Source organism: Pongo pygmaeus, chromosome 3 (assembly GCF_028885625.2).
Source record: "Pongo pygmaeus isolate AG05252 chromosome 3, NHGRI_mPonPyg2-v2.0_pri, whole genome shotgun sequence".
NCBI classification, from domain to species: domain Eukaryota; kingdom Metazoa; phylum Chordata; class Mammalia; order Primates; family Hominidae; genus Pongo; species Pongo pygmaeus.
Window position 1 is genome coordinate 161,413,769 of NC_072376.2, and position 8,982 is coordinate 161,422,750.

The 8,982-nt window shown below is 40.8% G+C and overlaps 1 pseudogene; it reads right to left on the bottom strand.

The window, feature by feature from the left end:
* Nucleotides 1-6,640: 6,640 nt before the first annotated feature.
* LOC129034614 (argininosuccinate synthase-like) lies at nt 6,641-8,748 on the bottom strand (annotated as a pseudogene).
* Between the last annotated feature and the right edge of the window lie 234 nt (nt 8,749-8,982).

Genomic DNA, 8,982 nt, shown 5'->3' on the forward strand with positions numbered 1-8,982 from the left:
GAATACAGCACACTGATGGGTCTTGACTCTTGATCCAATTTGCCAGTCTGTGTCTTTTAATTGGGGCATTTAGCATGTTTACATTTAAGGTTAATATTGTTATGTGTGAATTTGATCCTGTCATTATGATGCTAGCTGGTTATTTTGCCTGGTAGTTGATGCAGTTTCTTCATAGCGTTGATGGTCTTTACAATTTGGTATGTTTTTGCAGTGGCTGGTACTGGTGTTTCCTTTCCATATTTATTGCTTCCTTCAGGAGCTCTGGTAAGACAGGCCTGGTGGTGACAGAATCTCTCAGCATTTGCTTTTCTGTAGAGGATTTTATTTCTCCTTCGCTTATGAGCTTAGTTTGGCTGGATATGAAATTCTCAGTTGAAAGTTCCTTTCTTTAAGAATGTTGAATATTGGTCCCCACTCTCTTCTGGCTTGTAGGGTTTCTGCAGAGAGATCTGCTGGTAGTCTGATGGGTGTCCCTTTGTGGGTAACCTGACCTTTCTCTCTGGCTGCCCTTAACATTTTTTCCTTCATTTCAACCTTGGTGAATTTGATGATTATGTGTTGGGGTTGCCCTTCTCGAGGACTATCTTTGTGGTGTTCTTTGTATTTCATGAATATGAATGTTGGCCTGTCTTGCTAAGTTGGGATGTTCTCCTGGATAATATCCTGAAATATGTTTTCCAACTTGGTTCCATTCTCCTTGTCACTCCCAGGTACACCAATCAAATGTAGATTTGGTCTTTTCACATAGTCTTATATTTCTTGGAGGCTTTGTTCATTCCTTTTCATTCTTTTTTCTCTAATCTTGTCTTCATGCTTTATTTCATTAAGTTGATCTTCAATCTCTGATATCCTTTCTTCCGCTTGATCAGTTCAGCTATTGATACTTGTGTATGCCTCATGAAGTTTTCATTCTGTGTTTTTCAGCTCCATCAGGTCATTTATGTTCTTCTCTAAACTGGTTATTCTAGTTAGAAATTTGTCTAACCTTTTTTCAAGGTTCTTAGCTTCCTTACATTGGGTTAGAACATGCTCCTTTAGCACACAGGAGTTTGTTATTATCCACCTTCTGAAGCCTACTTCTGTCAATTCATCAAACTAATTCTCTGTCCAGTTTCGTTCCCTTGCCCTGGAGGAATTGTGATCCTTTGTAAGAGAAGAGGCATTCTGGGTTTTGGAATTATCAGACTTTTTGAGCTGGTTTCTCCTCATAATCGTGGATTTATCTACCTTTGGTCTTCGATGCTGGTGACCTTCGGATGGGGTTTTTGTGTTGATGTCTTTTTTATTGATGTAATGCTATTCCTTTCTGTTTGTTAGTTTTCCTTCTAACAGTCAGGCTCTTCTGCAGCAGGTGTGGAGGAGTTTGCTGGACGTCCACTCCAGACCCTGTTTGCCTGGGTATTACCAGCAGAGGCTGCAGAACAGGAAAGGTTGCTGTCTGCTCCTTCCTCTGGAAGCTTTGTCCTAGAGGGGCTCCTGCCAGATTCCAGCCAAAGCTCTCCTGTATGAGGTGTCTGTTGACTCCTGTTGGGAGGTGTCTCCTTGTCAGGAGGCACAAGGGTCAGCGAGTCCCTTGAGGAGGCAGTCTGACCCTTAGCAGAACTTTCGCACTGTGCTGGGAGATCTGCTGCTCTCTTCAGTGCTGGCAGGCAGGAATGTTTAAGTCTACTGAAGCTGTGCCCACAGCTGCCCCTTCTGCTAGGTGCTCTGTGCCTGGGAGATGGGAGTTTTATCTATAAGCCCCAGACTGCAGCTGCTGCCTTTCTTTCAGAGATGCCCTTCCCAGAGAGGAGGAATCTAGAGAGGCAGTCTGGCTAGTGGCTTTGCTGGGCTGTGGTGGGCTCTGCCTAGTCTGAACTTCCCCTGCAGCTTTGTTTACACTGTGAGGGGAAAACCGCCTACTCAAGCCTCAGTAATGGCAGATGCTCCTCCCCCCATCAAGCCAAGCATCCCAGATTGACTTCAGACTGCTGTGCTGGCAGCGAGAATTTCAAGCCAGTGGATCTTAGCTTGCTGGGCTCCCTGGGCATGGGATCTGCTGAGCTAGACCACCGTGCTTCCTGGCTTCAGCCCCCTTTCCAGGGAGTGAATGGTTCTGTCTCACTGGTGTTCCAGGCGCCACTGGGTATGAAAAAAAACTCATGCTGCTGGCCCAGTCTCTGCCCCAAATGGCCACCCAGTTTTGTGTTTGAAACCCAGGGCCCTGATGGTGTAGGCACCCAAGGGAATCTCCTGGTCTGCAGGTTGAGAAGACCATGAGAAAAGCATAGTATCTTGGCTGGAACGCACTATTCCTCAGGGCAGAGTCCCTCGTGGCTTCCGTTGGCTAGGGGAGGGAGTTCCCCCACTCCTTACCTTTCCCCGGTGATGCAACGCCCCACCCTGCTTAGGCTCACCCTCCATGGGCTGCACTCACTGTCTAACCAGTCCCAATGAGATGAGCCAGGTACCTCAGTGGGAAATGCAGAAATCACCTGTCTTCTCTGTTGATCTTGCTGGGAGCTGCAGCCCAGAGATGTTCCTATTCGGCCATTTTGCAGCCACCGGTAAAGTTTTATTATTAAATATGAAAGCTTCTTTTACTTGCCTGCAGTGGTCATAGACTTAGTTTAAGTTCCTTAAGGATCTTGTCTACAAAATCCTATTGGAAGCCAAAGGAAAACATGATTTTATGTATAACAATATTTGTTTTATCTATAAGATACAGCTACAGGAACAAGAAATGCATTTGGGAGGATAATTATGCATAGAAGAATATTTATAAGTGAGGTTAAAAAAATGTTAGCATTATGCCCTAGTTGAGGGAGGAATTACACATTTCAGGGTGAAAAGCGTGAGCTACAGGAGATCTCTGTTCACTGGTGCCAGGACAGCTGTGTATTTATCTCAGGAGTCTGGCCAACTGGTATCAGCTCTGCTATCACTGATCCCTGCCTCTCCCTCTGCTGTTCTGTGAAAGCCATACAGAATCTCAGCATGGACTTATAGCAAACTAGTTTGAATTTTCTCCTACCAAATACATTGGCAATCAGAAATGACCAATTAAACCGAACACTGAGGCAGATTAAATCTGAACTGATTTGGGTTCACCCCTTTAAGACATTAGGATTAGTACCTATTTTCATGCCTGTTAGTTCATGCCACACTTGATTCACTAGTAAACACAAGGCTCTATCTCTTGAAATAACCGGCACACTCTGTGTTCAGCTTTGTTTAGAGCCATTCATCTTAGCTTTCCTTTTTTCCTACATTGGCGAAAGAGACCAAGGTATGTTTGATGGTATTTTTACATTTCCATAATCAGCCTGCACAAATGTGCACTGCCTACTGGCGACACTCTCACACCGGATGTTCCCAGATAATCCCAAACACCACCTACAATGATAAGTCACATGCCCTTTTTCAGGGCCCAGTTCAGAAGGGCCAAGTGCTACTGTGCCTGTTAGTTTGTCCATGGCAGCTGGTTGGTGCTATGTTTACATGCTGGTGTGTTTGCTGAAATTCTGCCCAATCTCTGAAGGTAGTGTTTTTTCAATCATACTTTCTAGGTCATATACTATGTATATGTTTAGGGCTTGCAGCAGAGAAGAATTCTTGATATTTTTATAGTTCTGAACTACCTTCTCCAAAATCCAATACCATTTTAGTATTACTCAGTCACCATGTCTCCATTCCAAATATTTTGATATCTCTTTTTTTGAAAGGAGGTAGCAAAAACATTTCTGTCATAGGTAAGTGTGTAGAGACCACTGGAATAAATCTGCGACATTTTCCTGCCAAGATGTGGCATATTAAAAGTTTAATTGAGATTGAATGAAGTCATTTTAAAATGAAAAGAATAGCAGTAAGTGGTAAAATTATGGTAGTGTTTTCACACATATTCTGGTATTCATATATTCACAGGTCTACCTTTCATTTGCTGAAAAGGAAAATGGTGACTCTATCTGTGATATATTAATTATATTTATGTTTCCTAGAACCACAAATTCAGGCTCAATTACACTTGGTTAAGTCTTACATCTTTGTTATAAATAATTTATATTTTCAGAAATTTCCTGGTTACAAGTTTTGCATAACATTTGAAAGTTTCATCCATGATTGATTAAAATGCAGTGGAAATTTTCAGAAAGGTTGCATTCCATCTTAATGTTCATAGGTAGAGTTTCTGGAATGCTGCTAAATATCTTAAGTATTTCTTACAAACATATTTAACCTTATACATTTAGAAGAATTTAGCTTAGTGGCAGTATTAAATATTAAAAAAAATTCATAGCTATAAAAATGTACCTTTACGCAAAACTTGCATTCTTGAAATTTTGCCTTTCCACATTTCTAGAAATAGAATATTTTTTGAATGACTTAAAACAATTTCAAAAATATATTTTCATACAGACTTATTTTTCAAACATTATAAAACTAATCTTTCAGAAGGTGACGTCTCTTTTCTTCTTTGTGGATTTTTCTTCCAAATGTCTGTAATAAATATGAATTGCTTTTGTTATGAGAAAACATTTAATTTCTTATAAATTTTATAAATTTCAAGCAATCTAAATATCCAACATAAGATTAAACTGTTCACACAGTGAATTAATATCCAGTAATTATGAGTTTTAATGGCAGAGGCTGTTTAATGACACAAAATGTAAATAATGTATTACATGATAAAAGCTTGTTGCAAAATAGAAAAAAACTAAATTTTGGAAAGAAAACAATACAAAGGTACACGTAAATAAAGAAAAAATACACCATGAATTGTTAACTGTAGTTGTCTCAGAGTGGTAGAAAGGTGGATGATTTTGCTCTCTTTAAAACTTTCTACATTTTCCTAATTCTCTGAGAATTATATATTATTTTACATATAGGAAATACATATTTTAAAATAAAACAGTATATATGTAGCGCTTATATATACATCTTTTTTTTTTTTCACCCAGGCTAGAGTGCAGTGGCGCAATCTCAGCTCACTGCAACCTCCGCCTTCTGGGTTCAAGTGATTCTCCCGCCTCAGCTTCCCGAGTAGCTGGGACTATAGGCACGCACCACTACACCCAGCTAATTTTTTGTATTTTTAGTAGAGACAGGGTTTCACCATGTTGGCCAGGATGGTCTTGATCTCTTGACCTCATGATCCGCCTTTCTCAGCCTTCCAAAGTGCTGGGATTACAGACGTGCGCCACCGCGCCCAGCCATATACATCTTCAAGAATTCTGTATTTTTGCAGGCATGACAAGGAGAGTGCAGCTGATCCAGGCATTGGGATTCAAACAAGCAAATTCACAGACGTGAGAAAGAGGACATCACATTCAGTGAATGGCCAGCAAGTCTATAGTGCTGAAGACACATATGGGGCTTGATCATATAAGAGGACATGAGCTATGCCAAGAAATTTAGTCTCTACGCAGGGTGACCATACAGACTTGTTTACCTCTGAGAGTCCCAATTTAGTCCTATTATGGCTGTATAATTGTTAATAACACCAAATTATCAAAATTGCCTGGATTCAGATGATAAATTAAGTGGTTACCTTATTTAGCCACTGGGAAACCACTGAAGAGTTATTACCAGGGGATTAACACAGCCAGACTTACATTCTGGAAAGAGATCTTGGCTGCATCCTGAAAAGTGCATTTGGTGGGCTGCAGGACTATAGGAAGGAAGATCAGTTAGGATACTGTTGCAAAGTTTATGGGAATTAAGGCAGTAGCAATAGAGTTAGAGTAGAGACAAGAAAGAAGATGCATATGGAAGAGCAGGTTTGGACGTTCATATAAGATAAGTTTGAGGCATTTTAAGGTAGAAATGAGTTATTTTGACGCTGTTTGTAGAAGGTTCTAGAGCAGCACTATCCAGTAGAACTTTTGGCATTGATGGAAATGTTTTATGTTTGTTCTGTCCAGTATGGTAACCAGTAGCCACATGTGGCTAGTGAGAACTTCAAATTAAGTTTTAAGTTATATTAAGTATTAATTAACTTAAATTTATTGCATAGCCATATGTGTCTAGTGGCTTTTGTATTAGACAGCACAGCTCTAGATATTTATCTGCTAGGATATGAGAGAGATCTGGGCTAAAGTGTAATTTTGTGAGGGATCAGTTAGGTGCCGACTTAATAGACGCATTGGCCAGCGGAGCTTGGATATTGAGAAAAGAGCAGGGTACCATATTTAAGGGATTGACAGAGGAAGAGAAGACTGCAAAGAAAGGCTAAAGATTAGTCAAAGGGTTGGGAGAAGGCCTAGGAGAGGAAGCTGGTTTGGTAATCAAAGAGACTGACAGTGTCAAGGAATGCTTAACAGTGATGAAAGATTTTATGCTGTATGTACTTATGAAGTAAGATGAAGACACTTTGGAAATATTTAAGTAAAGAGATTATAGAGGTAGAATTATATATATATATATATATTTTCATCTTTTAATTGTCATTTTATAGCTCCCCACCGCAGCTGCCCTCCATCCTTACCTTTGATGATGACATTTGCAGGCTTCAGGGGAACCAGGGAACAAAGCTGGGGCCTGGCAGCCCCACTACACTGCCAGCTGGGGAGAGCAAGTCACACTTACAAATTATCACAACAATTAGCGCCTGTACTTGGGGGATCTGCAAATATGAGGAGGCCCCAGCTCCTCATTGTACAGGGGTCTATTTGGCAGTGACCTTTCTCTGGAGATGATATTCCTTCAGCCTGAGGGAATTGATGTTGATGAACCCGGTGGAATCAATTGGCTCATAATCACCCTGCGTGTTCATGCTCACCAGCTCCTTGTTGTAGAGAGACAGTGGGGACTCCCAGCTAAGGATGTACACCTGGCCCTTGAGGACAGACACCTGCACTTTCCCTTCCACTCGCTCCTGGGACTTGGCAATGCAGTGGTGGACAAATTCACACTCAGGGCTGTGCCAGAAACCAGTATATATCAGTTCAGTAAATTTCAAGCCCAGGCTTTGTTTGACTTTGCGCACTTCCCAGTCCATGGTGAAGGCCTCGATATCTAAATAGGTGTGGTAAAGGATGGTGCCTGCTGGGGTCTCATAGATACCTCAAGACTTCATTCTAATGAAGCGGTTCTCCACGATGTCAGTACGGCCCACACCGTGCTTGCCCTCGACTTGACTCAGGTACACGAGGAGCTCCATGAGGTCTGGTGAGTGGTGCCATCCTTAACATTGGTCATCTTCACGGGGACCCCTTTTTTGAACTCAATCTGGAGAATGTCAGGGGTGTTGGGGGCATTGGCCAGGTCCTGGGTCTTTGTGTAGAGACCTGGAGGCGCTTGGTTCTTGGTATTTTGATGGGCTTCAGCGTTGACTAAGAGGAGATATTGTAGGTGAGAACTTTTCTCTGAGAGTAAAGTTATACAGACTCTATAAAGGTTGAAACATGAAAACTCAGCCTCATTCTGCCACCTTCTACCATGCCCAGATCCTTAAGGAACTGCATAGCTGACTTCTTGATGCAGCTATTTTCCTAAGAATTGATGGCTTGTGCCAGCCAGGAAGGAAACCTGCTTCACAGATGCAAGGAACTGCTTTTTTCCCCCACCTTTGGTGATGTAAAACAAGAACCTGGAAGTTTGTTCACCATTTCAGTAGGGCAACTGTAGTGAGGGGCCAGCAATGAAAGAAAGGTGGACCCCAAGAAAGGAAGACAGAATCGAAATATCCTCTGCCCTTCCCATCCCCAAATAAGAATAATTATTGAAGCAAAACTTACAGATAAAAGTTTATTTTAGGAACATTAGGACTGAAAAGATGCAAACAGCTCTGTGTTGATCTGTAAACTTTCTTTTGGAGGGAGGGTCAATATGATGTGGTGGAATAAATAGTTGAACTGGATTTCCATTCAGTAGACTGGAATTCTAGTGTTGTTTCTATTGTTGATAAACTAAGTGACCTCAGTATGCATGCCGCTTAATTATTTGGATTACAGTTACTCGTAAAAGTAGATTAGTATTCAAGTTTATGTTTTTTTAACTTTAAAACTCTATTAGGGTAAAGGCCAAGTTAAAATGATATCTAACATGCTAAAATGAATCTGGATGCGTGAAACCCGTGCCAAATTTTGTTGACCTGCATGATAAAATTTTACTCACTGTTTCAATGGATGCATTTTAAATGATTTTATAAGAAACCAGTGTTAAAATGGATAGTATGGAGATACACTGAGTTATGCAAAGTGAAGTAAAATACATAAGGAATTATTTTCAAATTATTTTTTTTAAAGCCACTCCACAAATAATGAGGTTGTTTCCAAGCTGAGAACCTGTATGACAAGTTTCAGTTCAAAGAAACTATTGAAGGTTTCTTAATGGTGCCTGGAGGGGTAGACAGTGTAGTAGGTTAAAGTGTGCAATATTTTTAATCTTTGGTTTCAAATTTTATTCCATTTTTTAAAAAAAGAAAAATATTAGAGTTTTCCAGAGAAACAGAACCAATGGGATATATAGAGAGATACATAAGAGGGGGTTTATTATAGAAATTGGCTTACAGGATTATGGAGGCCAGAGGTCCCATAACTGACTGTCTGCAAGCTGGAGAACCTGGAAAGCTGGTGGTATAATTCAGTCTGAGTCTGAAGGTCTGAGAACCAGGTGAGCCAATGGTGTAAGTCTCAGAGTCTGAAGGCTAAAGAACTTGGAGTTCTCATGTCAGAGGGCAGGAGAAAATGGACATCCCAGCTCCAGAAGAGAGAGTTAATTTGCCATTTCTCTACCTTCTGCTTCTATCTGGCTCTCAAAAGACTGGATCATGCTCACCCATATGGGTGAGGGCAATCTTCTTCACTTGGTCTACTGACTCAAAGTCTCATCTATTCTGGAAACATCCTCACAGATACACACACAAACAATGTTTTACCAGCTATCTAGTTATCCCTTAACCCAGTAAAGTTGGCACAGAAAAAAGATAAAGAAAGAGAGAGAAAGAGAGAGAGCGAGAAAACAGAAAGAAGGAAAGAAGGAAGGAAATTTGGAAAGAGAAAAAAT